This window comes from Heterodontus francisci, unplaced genomic scaffold, assembly GCF_036365525.1.
Source record: "Heterodontus francisci isolate sHetFra1 unplaced genomic scaffold, sHetFra1.hap1 HAP1_SCAFFOLD_286, whole genome shotgun sequence".
In the NCBI taxonomy this organism is placed as follows: Eukaryota; Metazoa; Chordata; class Chondrichthyes; order Heterodontiformes; family Heterodontidae; genus Heterodontus; species Heterodontus francisci.
Genome location: NW_027141006.1, coordinates 1,972,634 through 1,990,714, shown reverse-complemented (window position 1 = coordinate 1,990,714; position 18,081 = coordinate 1,972,634). Strand labels below are relative to the sequence as shown.

The 18,081-nt window shown below is 44.3% G+C and overlaps 2 non-coding genes across 2 annotated transcripts; one reads left to right on the top strand and one right to left on the bottom strand.

Annotated features, from left to right (window-relative positions):
- Positions 1-11,042: 11,042 nt before the first annotated feature.
- trnaf-aaa (transfer RNA phenylalanine (anticodon AAA)) lies at positions 11,043-11,115 on the bottom strand. Its single transcript has one exon. It is a non-coding gene; the product is annotated as a tRNA-Phe (tRNA).
- A 6,340-nt stretch (positions 11,116-17,455) lies between these two features.
- Positions 17,456-17,546, top strand: trnar-ucu (transfer RNA arginine (anticodon UCU)). Its single transcript is given in 2 exon segments — positions 17,456-17,492; positions 17,511-17,546. It is a non-coding gene; the product is annotated as a tRNA-Arg (tRNA).
- Positions 17,547-18,081: the final 535 nt, after the last annotated feature.

Sequence of the window (18,081 nt, the reverse complement as noted above, 5' to 3'; positions counted from 1 at the left end):
CTGTTAGTTCATCAAAAAATGCAGTTAGATTAGTCAAGCATGAACTCCCATTTATAAATCCATGCTCACTCTACTTAATTAACTCAAACCTCTAAAAGTGACTGTTGATTTTTTACCCTGATTATTCTTTCTAAAACCTTACCCACCGCTGCTGTTAATCTAACTAGCCTGTAGTTAGCCGGACTGTCCTTACACCCTTTCTTGAATAAGTGCGTCGCATTTGCCATTGTTTACTCCTGGCACCTCCCCCGTATCCAGGGAAGATTGGAAGATTATGGCAAACTCTTCCATTATCTGCATCCGCATTTCCTTTCGCAACCTGGGATGCCAGCCATCCAGACCAGGTGATTTATCTACCCTAAGCACAGCCAGCCTTTTTAGTACCTCCCTCTCTCAATTTGTACCCTCTCCATTGACTCTACTCTCTTCACTTCGACTGATATTTTGTCAAATTCCACTTCCTTAGTGATCACTGATACAAAGTACTCATTAAGTAGATTAACATTGCCCTGCACCTCGAAGCTTATATTATCCTTTTTGTCCCTAATAGGCCCGACTCAACCTCTTACTACCCACTTATCATTTACATGCTGCTCGAAGATTTTTGGGTTTCCTTTCATGTTGACTGCCAGTCTATTCTCATAGAAATAGAGAATAAGCAAATATAGAAGATATAAGTATTTCCCATCCTTGATGAGGTGGAACTTTCTTATGTTGTGGGTGGTAATGACCTGGCCCACGAGTGTGGTGGAAGCAGAGACAATCGATGATTTGAAAAGGAAATTAGATGGATACTTGAAGGAAAGAAACTTGCAGGAGGAAAGGGATCGAGCTGGTGAGTGGAACTGACTAGATTGCTCCGGGGAGAGCCAGCATGGACATGATAGGCAAAACGACCACCTTCTATGCTGTAAATGACTCTGTGTTGTTTCTCAAATTCAATCCACTGGTGCTTGGTAAATCATCTCAAAGTAAATTGTGCAACTGGAAAATCAGAACCAAGGCAAGGGACGCATAAGGAAGCAAAATTTCTGAAACCCGGGATTGAACCAGGAACCTTTAGATCTTCAGTTTAACGCTTTCCCAACTGAGCTATTTCAGCCCTACATTAACAGTGGCTTGTTGTTCTTGTTTTGGAAGAAAATACATACATTCAAGTTTTCCAAAAAATTAAAGAACACAACATGTGAGTAATATTCCCCATTGCTTTCTCAGTACTGATGGATTGTGAAGCGGGAGACAGCCAGAAGTGCCACTGAGCCGCACAGACCCCGAGCTGAGAATGAAATGAGATCAAATTCAATCTTTCAAAGTGAGATGCTGCTGAGAGGTAAGAGTCCTGAATCAAAGCGAGACTTGCTCATTTCAAACACTCCCTGTACTCTCTGCTCATGAAGCCTTAAAAAAGGGAAAAACAGAATGGCACTCAAACTCACAACCCTGCCATTAAAAGTCTCATATTCGACTGACAGAACTGTCACTTCTACTCGGTCTCTTATTGGATGGATGCAACTCCAACGCAGGGATGGCATTCAAATCCTCCCATGGGTCCACATGTCAGACTGATTCCATGTTGTACACTCAAGCAAAGGAAATCTGCTCACTTCCAAAACTATCAGCGAATTGAAGCTGATTACAATCAACATCATCAGAGGTCAGAACTACCTGGTGAAAGAAGACACCCTGAAGAAGGATCCACAATTATTCAAAGGCATCGACAAAGTGAAAAACAAGAAAATCGATGAGTCAATGCAAGCCAAACAACAGAAACACTGAAGAATTCCATTCCATTCCAGTCCAGATGTTTTTGGAGTCAGGTCACAATTCCAGCAACAACTTTATATTCCCACTTGGCTATCTGGACATTTAGTTAATTGCAATATTGTCGACAAGCTCTTTGAATCCAGTTGTCTTGTCCTGACGCCAGCTCCGGATGGAAGTCAATTCCGCCTTCTGCAAGGCTGAAACCAATAGATAACCTTAATCTAAAAATGCCAGCAGACCAGGGCTCGTCCGGGTCTTGAAAACGGGATCTCACGCATGTTAATTAACCATACTCTCTAAGCGAGGATCATTCCCCTAGACCAACGAGCCCCTGACAGCTCAGGCGTTATTAGCTGCTGTGGAATTTCACTGGAACCCCCCAGCCAATCATCCATTTTTTTTCAGATCAAAGCAACATCCTGCAAATGCTGAAATAAAAACAGAAAGTGCTGGAAATGTTCAGCAGCTCTGGCAGCATCTGTGCTGTGAGAAACACAGTTAACGTTTCAGGGCACTCACCTTTTGTTTAGCCATCCTTTCAGACTGCTTCTGTCCATCCAATCTCACTTTCTATTCTATCCACATTCTAACCATTCACTACGTTGCAACATTTTTCATGAATTCCTCATTTCTTTTATTAATGACAATTTTGTATTTCTGGCCTTTGCTTCAGACACCACTACAAGTGGAATCATGTCTCCATCTACCCAATCAAACCACTTCGCTGTATCCTCACATTGCAATGTTTCTTTCACCCTGACAGACTGTGGATTTTCTGCTGCTTGATTGCAGTTCTTGCTTCCCACCAGTAGATGTCACCTCACTCCAATACAGTGAAGTTTACAAATCTGAGAGAGACACAACAGGAATAATTGTTCACATTATAGTGAATGTGTGGGATTTAGAAATACTAGGAGTGGAGACGAGTTATTATTGCACTCTGCTATAACATCTTTTATAATGGCTCCAGCATTTTCCCCACGACTGATGTCAGGCTTCTTTTGGGCCCCCTTATCTCGAGAGACAATGGATACGCGCCTGGAGGTGGTCAGTGGTTTGTGAAGCAACGCCTGGAGTGGCTATAAAGGCCAATTCTGGAGTGACAGGCTCTTCCACAGGTGCTGCAGAGAAATTTGTTTGTCGGGGCTGTTGCACAGTTGGCTCTCCCCTTGCGCCTCTGTCTTTTTTCCTGCCAACTACTAAGTCTCTTCGACTCGCCACAATTTAGCCCTGTCTTTATGGCTGCCCGCCAGCTCTGGCGAATGCTGGCAACTGACTCCCACGACTTGTGATCAATGTCACACGATTTCATGTCGCATTTGCAGACGTCTTTATAGCGGAGACATGGACGGCCGGTGGGTCTGATACCAGTGGCGAGCTCGCTGTACAATGTGTCTTTGGGGATCCTGCCATCTTCCATGCGGCTCACATGGCCAAGCCATCTCAAGCGCCGCTGACTCAGTAGTGTGTATAAGCTGGGGGTGTTGGCCGCTTCAAGGACTTCTGTGTTGGAGATATAGTCCTGCCACCTGATGCCAAGTATTCTCCGAAGGCAGCGAAGATGGAATGAATTGAGACGTCGCTCTTGGCTGGCATACCTTGTCCAGGCCTCGCTAACCGGTATATAATTCGCTGTTTTCTTTCTGCCTCTTTTTTTAAATAGTGGAGTTACATTAACTACCGTCCAATCCATTGGAACTGTTCCAGAGTCGATAGAATTTTGAAAAAAGACCAGAAATGCATCTGCTATTTCAAGGGCCACTTCCTTAAGTACTCTGGGATGTAGATTATCAGGCCCTGGGGATTTATCGGCCTTCAATCCCATCAATTTCCCAAACATTCCCTACTAATACAAATTTCATACAGTTCCTCCTTCTCACTAGACCCTACGTTCCCCAACATTTCTGGTAGATAATTTGTATCCTTCTTTGTGAAGACAGATCCAAAGTATGTATTTAATTGGTCTGCCATTTTTTTGTTCCCCATTATAAATTCCCCCGTTTCTGACTGTAAGGGGCCCACATTTGTCTTCACTAATCGTTTTCTCTACACATATCTATAGAAGCTTTTACAGTCAGTTTTTATGTTCTCTGCTAGCTTACTGTCATACTCTATTTCCCCCTTCTTAATCAATCCTTTTGTCCTCCTCTGCTAAATTCCAAACTGCTCACAATCTTCAGGTTTGCTGCTCGTTCTGGCCATTTTATATTTCTCCTCCTTGGATCTAATACTTTCCTTAATTTCTTTTGTAAGCCACAGTTGAGCCACCCTTCCTGTTTTACTTTTGCACAGACAGGAATGAACAATTGTTGTAATTCATCCATGCGCTCTTTAAATGCTAGCCATTGCCTATCCACTGTCAACCCTCTTTTGCGAGGTCTTTTGCGAGGAGCAGCCTTGACAGAACGAGGTGCGGAGCGGACTTTCAGCTGAGCGGTCAATTTCACCTTGACAGAACGAGGTGCGGAGCGGACTTTCAGCTGAGCGGTCAATTTCAGTAAGTTGCAAGTTAATCCCTTTTTTGTTTCGGAGGACCGGGGACTGCTGGGTAGGGGAAAACTATTTATTTGGGCAGTTTTAAAATCTTTGTCTTTTGCGAGGAGCAGCCTTGACAGAACGAGGTGCGGAGCGGACTTTCAGCTGAGCGGTCAATTTCAGTAAGTTGCAAGTTAATCCCTTTTTTGTTTCGGAGGACCGGGGACTGCTGGGTAGGGGAAAACTATTTATTTGGGCAGTTTTAAAATCTTTGTCTTTTGCGAGGAGCAGCCTTGACAGAACGAGGTGCGGAGCGAACTTTCAGCTGAGCGGTCAATTTCAGTAAGTTGCAAGTTAATCCCTTTTTTGTTTCGGAGGACCGGGGACTGCTGGGTAGGGGAAAACTATTTATTTGGGCAGTTTTAAAATCTTTGTCTTTTGCGAGGAGCAGCCTTGACAGAACGAGGTGCGGAGCGGACTTTCAGCTGAGCGGTCAATTTCAGTAAGTTGCAAGTTAATCCCTTTTTTGTTTCGGAGGACCGGGGACTGCTGGGTAGGGGAAAACTATTTATTTGGGCAGTGGCAGTACCCGAGACACGACACGTGTAGTGTCTCCCACCCACCCTCCTCCTCTAACCAAAAAAAAGGACTCTAGTGTGTTGATAAGGTAAGCTTTTTATTTAAAAAGTTCAGTCCGTCGGATTGCTAAGCGAACAAGTTTTGACTTTTTTTTCGTTTGGTTTTTCAGTAGATTTATTGGGAATCGAGAATAGTGGGAATGGAGGTAAAGGCAGTTGTATGTTCCTCCTGCAGAATGTGGGAGGTAGGGGTCGCCAAGAGTGTCCCTGCTGACTGCATCTGCGGGAAGTGCACCCAACTCCAGCTCCTCGCAGACCGCGTTAGGGAACTGGAGCTGGAGCTGGATGAACTTCGGATCATTCGGGAGGCGGAGGGGATTATTGACAGGAGTTATAGGGAGGCAGTCACACCTCAGGTAAAAGAAGTAGGTAGATGGGTTACCGTCAGGGGAAGGAAAGGGAACCAGCAGGCAGTGCAGGGATCCCCTGTGGCCGTTTCCCTCAACAACAGGTATACCGTTTTGGATACTGTTGGGGGGGACGACTTACCAGGGGTAAGCAATGGGGTGCAGGTCACTGGCACAGAGTCTGTCCCTGTTGCTCAGAAGGGAAAAGGGAAGAGGAGCAGAGCATTAGTCATTGGGGACTCCATAGTTAGGGGAACAGATAGGAGGTTCTGTGGGAACGAGAGAGACTCACGGTTGGTGTGTTGCCTCCCAGGTGCCAGGGTACGTGATGTCTCCGATCGTGTTTTTGGGATCCTTAAGGGGGAGGGGGAGCACCCCCAAGTCGTGGTCCACATAGGCACCAACGACATAGGTAGGAAGAGAGATGGGGATTTAAGGCAGAAATTCAGGGAGCTAGGGTGGAAGCTTAGAGCGAGAACAACCAGAGTTGTTATCTCTGGGTTGTTGCCTGTGCCCCGTGCTAGCGAAGAGAGGAATAGGGAGAGAGAGGAGTTGAACACGTGGCTGCAGGGATGGTGTAGGAGGGAGGGTTTTGATTTCCTGGATAATTGGGGCTCTTTCTGGGGTAGGTGGGACCTCTACAAACAGGATGGTCTTCACCTGAACCAGAGGGGTACCAATATCCTGGGGGGGAGATTTGTTAGTGCTCTTCGGGGGGGTTTAAACTAAATCAGCAGGGGAATGGGAACCTAAATTGTAGTTCCAGTGTACAGGCTGTTGAGAGTAGTGAGGTAGGGGATAAGGTTACAGGGACGCAAGAGGGCACTGGCAAGCAAGAACTTGGTTTAAAGTGTGTCTACTTCAACGCCAGGAGCATCCGGAATAAGGTGGGTGAGCTTGCAGCATGGGTTGGTACCTGGGATCCTGATGTTGTGGCCATTTCAGAGACATGGGTAGAGCAGGGGCAGGAATGGATGTTGCAGGTTCCGGGATTTAGATGTTTCAGAAAGAACAGAGAAGAGGGTAAAAGAGGGGGGGGTGTGGCATTGTTAATCAAGGAAAGTATTACAGCGGCAGAAAGGACGTTTGAGGACTCGTCTACTGAGGTAGTATGGGCCGAGGTTAGAAACAGGAGAGGAGAGGTCACCCTGTTGGGAGTTTTCTATAGACCTCCGAATAGTTCCAGAGATGTAGAGGAAAGGATAGCGAAGATGATTCTCGACAGGAGCGAGAGTAACAGGGTAGTGGTTATGGGGGACTTTAACTTTCCAAATATTGACTGGAAATACTATAGTTCGAGTACTTTAGATGGGTCTGTTTTTGTCCAGTGTGTGCAGGAGGGTTTTCTGACACAGTATGTGGACAGGCCAACCAGGGGCGATGCCACATTGGATTTGGTACTGGGTAATGAACCCGGCCAGGTGTTCGATTTAGATGTAGGTGAGCACTTTGGCGATAGTGATCACAATTCGATTAGGTTTACCTTAGCGATGGGCAGGGACAGGTATATACCGCAGGGCAAGAATTATAGCTGGGGGAAAGGAAATTATGACGCGATTAGGCAAGATTTAGGATGTGTAGGATGGGGAAGGAAACTGCAGGGGATGGGCACAAACGAAATGTGGAGCTTATTCAAGGAGCAGCTAATGCGTGTCCTTGATAAGTATGTACCTGTCAGGCAGGGAGGAAGTTGTCGAGCGAGGGAGCCGTGGTTTACTCAAGAAGTTGAAGCGCTTGTCAAGAGGAAGAAGGCGGCTTATGTTAGGATGAGACGTGAAGGCTCAGTTAGGGCGCTTGAGAGTTACAAGCTAGCCAGGAAGGATCTAAAGGGAGAGCTAAGAAGAGCAAGGAGAGGACACGAGAAGTCATTGGCGGATAGGATCAAAGAAAACCCTAAGGCTTTCTCTAGGTATATCAGGAATAAACGAATGATAAGAGTTAGAACAGGGCCAATCAAGGATAGTAGTGGGAAGTTGTGTGCGGAATCAGAGGAGACAGGGGAAGCGTTACATGAATATTTTTCGTCAGTATTTACAGTAGAAAAAGAAAATGTTGCCGAGGAGATTACTGAGATACAGCCTACTAGGCTAGATGGGATTGAGATTCACAAGGAGGAGGTGTTAGCAATTTTGGAAAGAGTGAAAATAGATAAGTCCCCTGGGCCAGATGGGATTTATCCTAGGATTCTCTGGGAAGCTAGGGAGGAGATTGCAGAGCCGTTGTTGTTGATCTTTAAGTCGTCATTGTCGACAGGAGTAGTGCCGGAGGACTGGAGGATAGCAAATGTTGTCCCCTTGTTCAAGAAGGGGAGTAGAGACAGCCCTGGTAATTATAGACCTGTGAGCCTTACTTCGGTTGTGGGTAAAATGTTGGAAAAGGTTATAAGAGACAGGATTTATAATCATCTTGAAAAGAATAAGTTCATTTGCGATAGTCAGCACGGTTTTGTGAAAGGTAGGTGGTGCCTCACAAACCTTATTGAGTTTTTCGAGAAGGTGACCAAACAGGTGGATGAGGGTAAAGCCGTGGATGTGGTGTATATGGATTTCAGTAAGGCGTTTGATAAGGTTCCCCACGGTAGGCTATTGCAGAAAATACGGAAGTATGGGGTTGAAGGTGATTTAGAGCTTTGGATCAGAAATTGGCTAGCTGAAAGAAGACAGAGGGTGGTGGTTGATGGCAAATGTTCATCCTGGAGTTTAGTTACTAGTGGTGTACCGCAAGGTTCTGTTTTGGGGCCACTGCTGTTTGTCATTTTTATAAACGACCTGGATGAGGGTGTAGAAGGGTGGGTTAGTAAATTTGCGGATGACACGAAGGTCGGTGGAGTTGTGGATAGTGTCGAAGGGTGTTGTAGGGTACAGAGGGACATAGATAGGCTGCAGAGCTGGGCTGAGAGATGGCAAATGGAGTTTAATGCGGAGAAGTGTGAGGTGATTCACTTTGGAAGGAGTAACAGCAATGCAGAGTACTGGGCTAATGAGAAGATTCTTGGTAGTGTAGATGAGCAGAGAGATCTTGGTATCCAGGTACATAAATCCCTGAAAGTTGCTACCCAGGTTAATAGGGCTGTTAAGAAGGCATATGGTGTGTTAGCCTTTATTAGTAGGGGGATCGAGTTTCGGAGCCACGGGGTCATGATGCAGCTGTACAAAACTCTGGTGAGGCCGCACCTGGAGTATTGCGTGCAATTCTGGTCACCGCATTATAGGAAGGATGTCGAAGCTTTGGAAAGGGTGCAGAGGAGATTTACTAGGATGTTGCCTGGTATGGAAGGAAGGTCTTACGAGGAAAGGCTGAGGGACTTGGGGTTGTTTTCGTTAGAGAGAAGGAGGAGGAGAGGTGACTTAATAGAGACATACAAGATAATCAGAGGGTTAGATAGGGTGGATAGTGAGAGTCTTTTTCCTCGGATGAGGATGGCAAACACGAGGGGACATAGCTTTAAGTTGAGGGGTGAAAGATATAGGACAGATGTCAGAGGTAGTTTCTTTACGCAGAGAGAAGTAGGGGCGTGGAACGCCCTGCCTGCAACAGTAGTAGACTCGCCAACTTTAAGGGCATTTAAGTGGTCATTGGATAGACATATGGATGTAAATGGAATAGTGTCGGTCAGATGATCGGCGCAACATCGAGGGCCGAAGGGCCTGTACTGCGCTGTAATATTCTAATTCTAATTCTAAAAAAAAAAAACCCTTTAAGTAACGTTCCCCAATCTATCATAGCCAACTCCCGCCTCATACCTTCATAGTTTCCTTTGTTTAGATTCAGGACCCGAGTCTCGGAATCAACTCTCTCACTCTCCATCTTATTGAAGAATTTTATCATATTATGGGCGCACTTCCCCAAGGGACCCCACACAACAAGATTGTTAACTAATCCTTTCTCATTACACAATACCCAGTCAAGGATGGCCTGTTCTCTTGAGGTGTTATACACCTCTATCAATTTTCCACTCAATCTCCTTTGAGAAAGGCTGAATAATCCTAGCTTTTCCAACCTAACCTTGTAACTAAAATCCCCCATCCCTGGATCCATTCTGGTAAATCGCCTCTGCGTCCTCTCAAGGACCCTCACATTCTTTTTAAAGTCTGCTGAGCAGAACTGGAAGGAACACTCCAATTGGGGCCTAACCAGAGTTTTATAATGGTTCAGCATAACTTCCCTGCTTTTGTACTCAATGCCTCTACTTATAAAGCCCAAGATCCCATATGCTTTGCGAACCACTCTCGCAATATGACTTGCCTCCTTCAAAGATTGATGCACATGAACCCCAAGTCCCTCTATTCCAGTACACTCTTTAGAACTGTGCCATTAAGTATATATTGCCTCTCCCTATTCCTTATGCCAAAATACATCACCTCACACTTGTCACTATTAAATTCCATCTGCCACCTGTCTGCCCATTCTGCTAGCCTATCACTGTCCTGTTGCAGGCAGTTCATATCATCTTCACTGTTTGCCGCTCCTCCAGGTTTGGTGTCATCGGCATATTTTGAGATTCTACTCTGTATTCCAAGATCCAAGTCAATTACCTTGAGCAAAAAAAGCAGTGGTTCTAGCACTGACCCTTGGGGAACACCACTGTCGACTATCCTCCAGTCTGACAAAGAACCATTTAATAAGACTCGCTGTTTTCTGTCCTTAAACCAATTTTCTATCCAATTGGACACTGACCCTCCTATACCACGAACCTCAATTTTGTTAACCGCCCTTTTATGTGGTACCTTGTCAAACGCTTCCTTAAAATCCATATAAACAACATCCATATAAACAACACCCTTCATCAACCTGCTCTGTTAGTTCATCAAAAAATGCAGTTAGATTAGTCAAGCATGAACTCCCATTTATAAATCCATGCTCACTCTCCTTAATTAACTCGAACCTCTCCAAGTGACTGTTGATTTTTTACCCAGATTATTCTTTCCAAAACCTTACCCACCGTTGCTGTTAATCTAACTAGCCTGTAGTTACCCGGACTGTCCTTACACCCATTCTTGAATAAGGGTGTCGCATTTGCCACTGTTTAATCCTCTGGCACCTCCCCCGTATCCAGGGAAGATTGGAAGATTATAGCAAGCCCTTCCGTTATCTGCATCCGCATTTCCTTTCGCAACCTGGGATGTGAGCCATCCGGACCAGGTGATTCATCTTCCCTAAGCACAGCCAGCCTTTTTAGTACCTCCCTCTCCTAAATTGTACTCTCTCCATTGCCTCTACTCTCTTCACTTCGACTGATATTTTGTCAAATTCCACTTCCTTAGTGATCACTGATACAAAGTACTCATTAAGTAGATTAACATTGCCCTGCACCTCTAAGCTTATATTATCCTTTTTGTCCCTCATAGGCCCGACTCAACCTCTTACTACCCACTTATCATTTACATGCTGCTCGAAGATTTTTGGGTTTCCTTTCATGTTGACTGTCAGTCTATTCTCATAGAAAGAGAGAAGAAGCAAATATAGATGATATAAGTATTTCCCATCCTTGATGATGTGGAATTTTTTATGCTGTGGGTCTTGGCCCACGAGTGTGGTGGAAGCAGAGACAATCAATGATTTGAAAAGGAAATTAGATGGATACTTGAAGGAAAGAAACTTGCAGGAGGAAAGGGACCGAGCTGGTGAGTGGAACTGACTAGATTGCTCCGGGGACATCCAGCATGGACGTGATAGGCCAAATGACCACCTTCTGTGCTGTAAATGACTCTGTGTTGTTTCTCAAATTCAATCCACTGGTGCTTGGTAAATAATTTCACAGTAAATTGTGCAACCGGAAAATCAGAACCATGGCAAGGGACGCATCAGGAAGCAAAATTGCTGAAAGCCGGGATTGAACCAGGAACCTTTAGATGTTTAGTTTAACGCTTTCCCAACTGAGCTATTTCAGCCCTACATTAACAGTGGCTTGTTGTTCTTGTTTTGGAAGAAAATACATACATTCAAGTTTTCCAAAAAATTAAACAACACAACATGTGAGGAATATTCCCCATTGCTTTCTCAGTACTGATGGATTGTGAAGCGGGAGACAGCCAGAAGTGCCACTGAGCCGCACAGACCCCGAGCTGAGAATGAAATGAGATCAAATTCAATCTTTCATAGTGAGATGCTGCTGAGAGGTAAGAGTCCTGAATCAAAGCGAGACTTGCTCATTTCAAACACTCCCTGTACTCTCTGCTCATGAAGCCTTTAAAAAGGGAAAAACAGAATGGCACTCAAACTCACAACCCTGCCATTAAAAGTCTCATATTCGACTGACAGAACTGTCACTTCTACTCGGTCTCTTATTGGATGGATGCAACTCCAACGCAGGGATGGCATTCAAATCCTCCCATGGGTCCACATGTCAGACTGAGTTCCATGTTGTAGACTCAAGCAAAGGAAATCTGCTCACTTCCAAAACTATCAGCGAATTGAAGCTGATTACAATCAACATCATCAGAGGTCAGAACTACCTGGTGAAAGAAGACACCCTGAAGAAGGATCCACAATTATTCAAAGGCATCGACAAAGTGAAAAACAAGAAAATCGATGAGTCAATGCAAGCCAAACAGAAGAAACACTGAAGAATTCCATTCCATTCCAGTCCAGAACCCAGTCCTGTTGTTTTTGGAGTCAGGTCACAATTACAGCAACAACTTTATATTCCCACTTGGCTATCTGTACATTTAGTTAATTGCAATTTTGTCGACAAGCTCTTTGAATCCAGTTGTCTGGTCCTCATGCCAGCTCTGTTTGGAAGTCAATTCCAGCTTCTGCAAGGCTGAAACCAATAGACAACCTTAATCTAAAAATGCCAGCAGGCCAGGGCTCATCTGGGATTAGAACCCTGGATTTCTAACATGTTAATCAACCACATTCCCTAAGCAAGAATCATACCCGTAGACCAACGAGCCACTGACCAGTCAGGTTTCTTTAGCTGCTGTGGAATTTCACTGCAACCCCCCAGCCAATCATCCATTTTTTTTTCAGATCAAAGCAACATCCTGCAAATGCTGAAATAAAAACAGAAAGTGCTGGAAATGTTCAGCAGCTCTGGCAGCATCTGTGCTGTGAGAAACACAGTTAACGTTTCTGGGCACTCACCTTTTGTTTCAGCCATCCTTTCAGACTGCTTCTGTCCATCCAATCTCACTTTCTATTCTATCCACATTCTAACCATTCACTACGTTACTACATTTTTCATGAATTCCTCATTTCTTTTATTAATGACAATTTTGTATTTCTGGCCTTTGCTTCAGACACCACCACAAGTGGAATCATGTCTCCATCTACCCAATCAAACCACTTCGCTGTATCCTCACATTGCAATGTTTCTTTAACCCTGACAGACTGTGGAGTTTCTGCTGCTTGATTGCAGTTCTTGCTTCCCGCCAGTAGATGTCACCTCACTCCAATACAGTGAAGTTTACAAATCTGAGAGAGACACAACAGGAAATAATTGTTCACATTATAGTGAATGTGTGGGATTTAGAAATACTAGGAGTGGAGACGAGTTATTATTGCACTCTGCTATTACATCTTTTACAATGGACTCCAGCATTTTCCCCACGACTGATGTCAGGCTAACCGGTATATAATTCGCTGTTTTCTTTCTGCCTCTTTTTTTATATAGTGGAGTTACATTAACTACCGTCCAATCCATTTGAACTCTTCCAGAGTCGACAGAATTTTGAAAAAAGACCAGAAATGCATCTGCTATTTCAAGGGCCACCTCCTGAAGTACTCTGGAATGCAGATTATCAGGCCTTGGGGATTTATCGGCCTTCAATCCCATCAATTTCCCAAACATTCCCGACGAATACAGATTTCATACAGTTCCTCCTTCTCATTGGACCCTATGTTCCCCAACATTTCTGGGAGGTAATTTGTATCGTCCTTTGTGAAGACAGAACCAAAGTATGTATTTAATTGGTCTGCCATTTCTTTGTTCCCCATTATAAATTCCCCCGTTTCTGACTGTGAGGGACCCACATTTGTCTTCACTAATCTTTTTCTCGACACATATCTAGAGAAGTTTTTACAGTCAGTTTTTATGTTCTCTGCTAGCTTACTCTCATACTCTATTTCCCCCTTCAGAATCAATCCTTTTGTCCTCCTCTGCTAAATTCCAAACTGCTCACAATCTTCAGGTTTGCTGCTTGTTCTGGCCATTTTATATTTCTCCTCCTTGGATCTAATACTTTCCTTAATTTCTTTTGTAAGCCACAGTTGAGCCACCCTTCCTGTTTTACTTTTGCACAGACAGGAATGAACAATTGTTGTAATTCATCCATGCGCTCTTTAAATGCTAGCCATTGCCTATCCACTGTCAACCCTTGAAGTAACGTTCCCCAATCTATCATAGCCAACTCCCGCCTCATACCTTCATAGTTTCCTTTGTTTCGATTCAGGACCCTAGTCTCGGAATCAACTCTCTCACTCTCCATCTTAATGAAGAATTTTATCATATTATGGGCGCACTTCCCCAAGGGACCCCACACAACAAGATTGTTAACTAATCCTTTCTCATTACACAATACCCAGTCCAGGATGGCCTGTTCTCTGGAGGTGTTATACACCTCTATCAATTCTCCACTCAATCTCCTTTGATATAGGCTGAATATTCCTAGCTTTTCCAACCTAACCTTGTAACTAAAATCCCCCATCCCTGGATCCATTCTGGTAAATCGCCTCTGCATCCTCTCAAGGACCCTCACATTCTTTCTAAAGTCTGCTGAGCAGAACTGGAAGCAACACTCCAATTGGGGCCTAACCAGAGTTTTATAATGGTTCAGCATAACTTCCCTGCTTTTGTACTCAATGCCTCTATTTATAAAGCCCAAGATCCCATATGCTTTGCTAACCACTCTCGCAATATGTCTTGCCACCTTCAAAGATTGATGCACATGAACCCCAAGTCCCTCTATTCCAGTACACTCTTTATAACTGTGCCATTAAGTATATATTGCCTCTCCCTATTCCTTATGCCAAAATACATCACCTCACACTTGTCACTATTAAATTCCATCTGCCACCTGTCTGCCCATCCTGCTAGCCTATCACTGTCCTGTTGCAGGCAGTTCATATCATCCGCACTGTTTGCCACTCCTCCCAGTTTGGTGTCATCGGCTTATTTTGAGATTCTACTCTGTATTCCAAGATCCAAGTCACTTACCTTTAGCAAAAAAAGCAGTGGTTCTGGCACTGACCCTTGGGGAACACCACTGTCGACTATCCTCCGGTCTGACCAAGAACCATTTAATATGACTCGCTGTTTTCAGTCTTTAAAACAATTTACTATCCAAATGGACACTGACCCTCCTAATCCATGAACCCCAATTTTGTTAACCACCCTTTTATGTGGTACTTTATAAAATGCTTTCGTAATATCCATATAAACAACATCCGCTGCATTCCCTTCATCAGTATTCTCAGATAGTTTATCAGCAAATGCAGTTAGATTCGTCAAGCATGAACTCCCATTTATAAATCCATGCCCACTCTCCTGAATTAACTCAAACCTCTCCAAAGGACTTGTTTTTTTTCCCTGACCTGTTGATCTCATGCTGATAGCAAGCTCACCATAGAGCATGTATTTGGCAATGTGACCGTCATCCATTTGGCCCAGTCAACAGAGTCACCGCTGACTCAAGAGGGCAAACATGCTGCGGATCCCTGCACGCTGGTGTACTTCCACATTCGGCACTCTGTCCTGCCAGGAGATGCCCAGTATCCATCTGATGCAGTGGAGGTGGAAGCTGTTCAGCCGCTTTTTTTGGCTTGTATAAGTTGTTGATGCTTCTCTACTATAAAGGAGGGTGCTGAGAACACAAGCCTGGTACACGTGGAGCTTTGTATTTTCGGTCAGTTTGCTGTCGGTTCACACTTGTCTTCTCAACTTTGACATGACAGCTGCAGCATTGACAATCCTGGTGCTGATTTCAGCATCAAGGGACAGATTGCTGGTGATTGTTGATTGAAGGTATGTGAAGCTGTTGACAACCTGCAAATTGAGGTTGTCGATGTTGATGGAAAGTGGAGTCTCTACGTCCTGGCCCGTAACTTTCATCTTCCTGATGCTGATTGTCAGTCCAAACTCTTTGCAGGCCAGGGAGAACCGATCTACAAGCTGCTGTGACTGAGCTTCATTATGGGATGTCAGCACAGCATCATCAGCAAATAGCAACTCACAGACTAGGAATTTACCCACTTTGCTCTTGGTGCACAGTCTTGCCAAGTTGAACAGCTTGTCGTCAGCTCTGATGTGCAGGTGAACACCTATATCTGAGTAATTGAAAGTGTACAATAGCAGCATGGAGAAGAATATGCCAATTATAAAGGATGTGATAACTAGACAGTTCGAAAATGATGACATGATTGGGCAGAGTCAACATAGATTTATGAAAAGGAAAACAGGTTTGAAAAACCTGTTGAGATTTTTGAGGATGTTACCTATGGAACAGATAAAGGAGAACCAGTGGATGTGTGGTATTTGTATTTTCCTTTGGTAAGGTCCCACACAGGAGGTGAGTAAACAAAATTAGAGCACATAGGCTTGGGATAATATACTGATATGGATTGAGAATTGGTTAACAGACCGAAAACAGAGAGCAGGAATAACGGGTCCTTCTCAGGATGGCAGGCTGTTACTACTGGGGTACTGCAAGGATCAGTGTTGGAGCCACAGCTGTTAACAACCTATATAAATGATTTGGATGTGGGGATTAAATGTAATATTTCCAAGTTTGCAGATGACACAAAGCTCGGTGAAGTGTGAGTTGTGAGGAGGATGCAGAGAGGCTTCCAGGGGACCTGGAGAGGCTAAGTGAATGGGCAAGAACATGGAATATAATGTGAATAAGTGTGAAGTTATTCACTTTGGTAGAATAAACAGAAAGACAGAGTATTTCTTAAATGGTGAGAGTTTGGGAAGTGTCGATGTCCAAAGGGACCTGGGTGTCCTTGTTCCTGAGACACTAAAAGCTCTTGTGCAGGTGCAGCAATCAATTAGGAAGGCAAATGGTATGTTGTACCCACACGAGGGGTCATGAGTACAGGAGTAAAGATGTCTTGCTGCAATTGTCTAGAGCCTTGGTGAATCCGCACTGGAGTATTGTGTACAGTTTAGTCTCCTCATCTTATGAAGGATACACTTGCCATAGAGGGGGTGAAACAGAGGGTCAACAGACTAATCTTTTTTTTGCATTTATTTCATTTCATTTCAGTTTGTTCAGTTTGCTTACCTACTGTTTATTTTCAGGTTTGTACTTCCTGCTGTTCAATATTCAGTCCATTAACACGTAATCTGTACTAATGCTTTGTCTTTCAACACATCATTAACATATTGTTTGCCTTTGCTGCATGACCTTTTGGTCAGCTATGTGGCCTTGTCCAATCTACACCTTCTCCTTTGTTATCTCTTGCCCCACCCCCACCCCACTTGCTTATAACCTGTGACTTTTCTAATATATGTCAGTTCCGAAGATGGGTCACTGACCTGAAACGTTAACTCTGCTTCTCTTTTCACAGATGCTGCCAGACCTGCTGAGTGGTTCCAGCATTTCTTGTTTTTATGTCACCAGACTAATCCCTGGGATGGTGGGATTGTCTTATGAGGAAACTGGGCCTGTATTCCTTAAAGTTTCGAAGAATGAGAGGTGATCTGATTGAAACTGACAAAATTCTTACAGGGCGTGACAGTGTGGATGTAGACAGGATGTTTGCCCTGGTTGGTGAGTCTAAAACCAAAGGACATCGTCTCAGAATAAGGAGTAGGCCATTTAAAACTGAGATGGGTGGAATTTCTTCACTCAGACGGTGGTGAATCATTGGAATACTGTGCCCCAGAGGGCTGTGGCAGCTCAATCATTGAGCATGTTCAAGACAGAAATTGATAGAAATCTTGATACTCATGACATCAAGGGATATGGGGATAGCATGGGAAAGGGGCTTTGAGGTAGGTGATCGAATTGAATGACAGAGCAGGCTCGACGGGCTGAATAGCTTACTCCTATGTTCCTCTGTTCCTAAGAGAGTTGTCGCCAGCGCGCAGCCCTGCTTTACCCCACTGCTGATCTTGAAAGCGTCTGATGTTGCTCCATTGTAACTGATGGAACTGTGCATGTTCTCGTGGAAAGAAGAGATGATGCCCAAGAGGTCAGGAGGGCAGCCCATGTTCCATTGCAGTTTGAAGAGGCCGTCTCTGCTGACAAGATCAAAGGCCTTAGTGATGTTAAAAAAAATGTGTGAGGCTCTGTGGCGCAATGGATAGCGTGTTGGACTTCTAAATAATGATTAAGACGCTATTCAAAGGTTGTGGGTTCAAATCCCACCAGAGTCAGATTTTGGACCAGAAACAGAGGAGCACAACGGAACAACATATTAAGAAATGCGCCAAAAGCACAGATTCGGAGACAGAGCGAGAGAGAGAGGAGCACGGCAGGAGCAGAGCAGGGGGAAAAAAAAAACGAGGAGTGATGTCATAATGGAGAGTGAGAGCAGGGAAACAGAGAGCCGCTGGGGTGAGGACACAGTATTTGGTTCTTTCTTCGGTGCAGTGGAAGGAGCTGTTTGGTGAGGATCTGGTAAGCTGTGATATCACAGGCAAGCAGGTAGTTGATTAGTTTGGAAGAACCGACCTGCTTGATGCGCATCTGGTAAGTGATTAAGATCAATTTTAGTCCTAACGTTTAAAATAGTAAACAAACTAGTGGTAAGTTTAATAAAATATGCAATTAAATGAATAATTGAATAAAATATTTAAGTAGTTAATTGAAACACGTTCAGGATGACAGGACAGGTGATGTGTCACAGCTGCAGCATGTGGGAGTTCCTGGATGCCAGTGTGATCCAGGGCAAACACGTCTGCAGTAAGT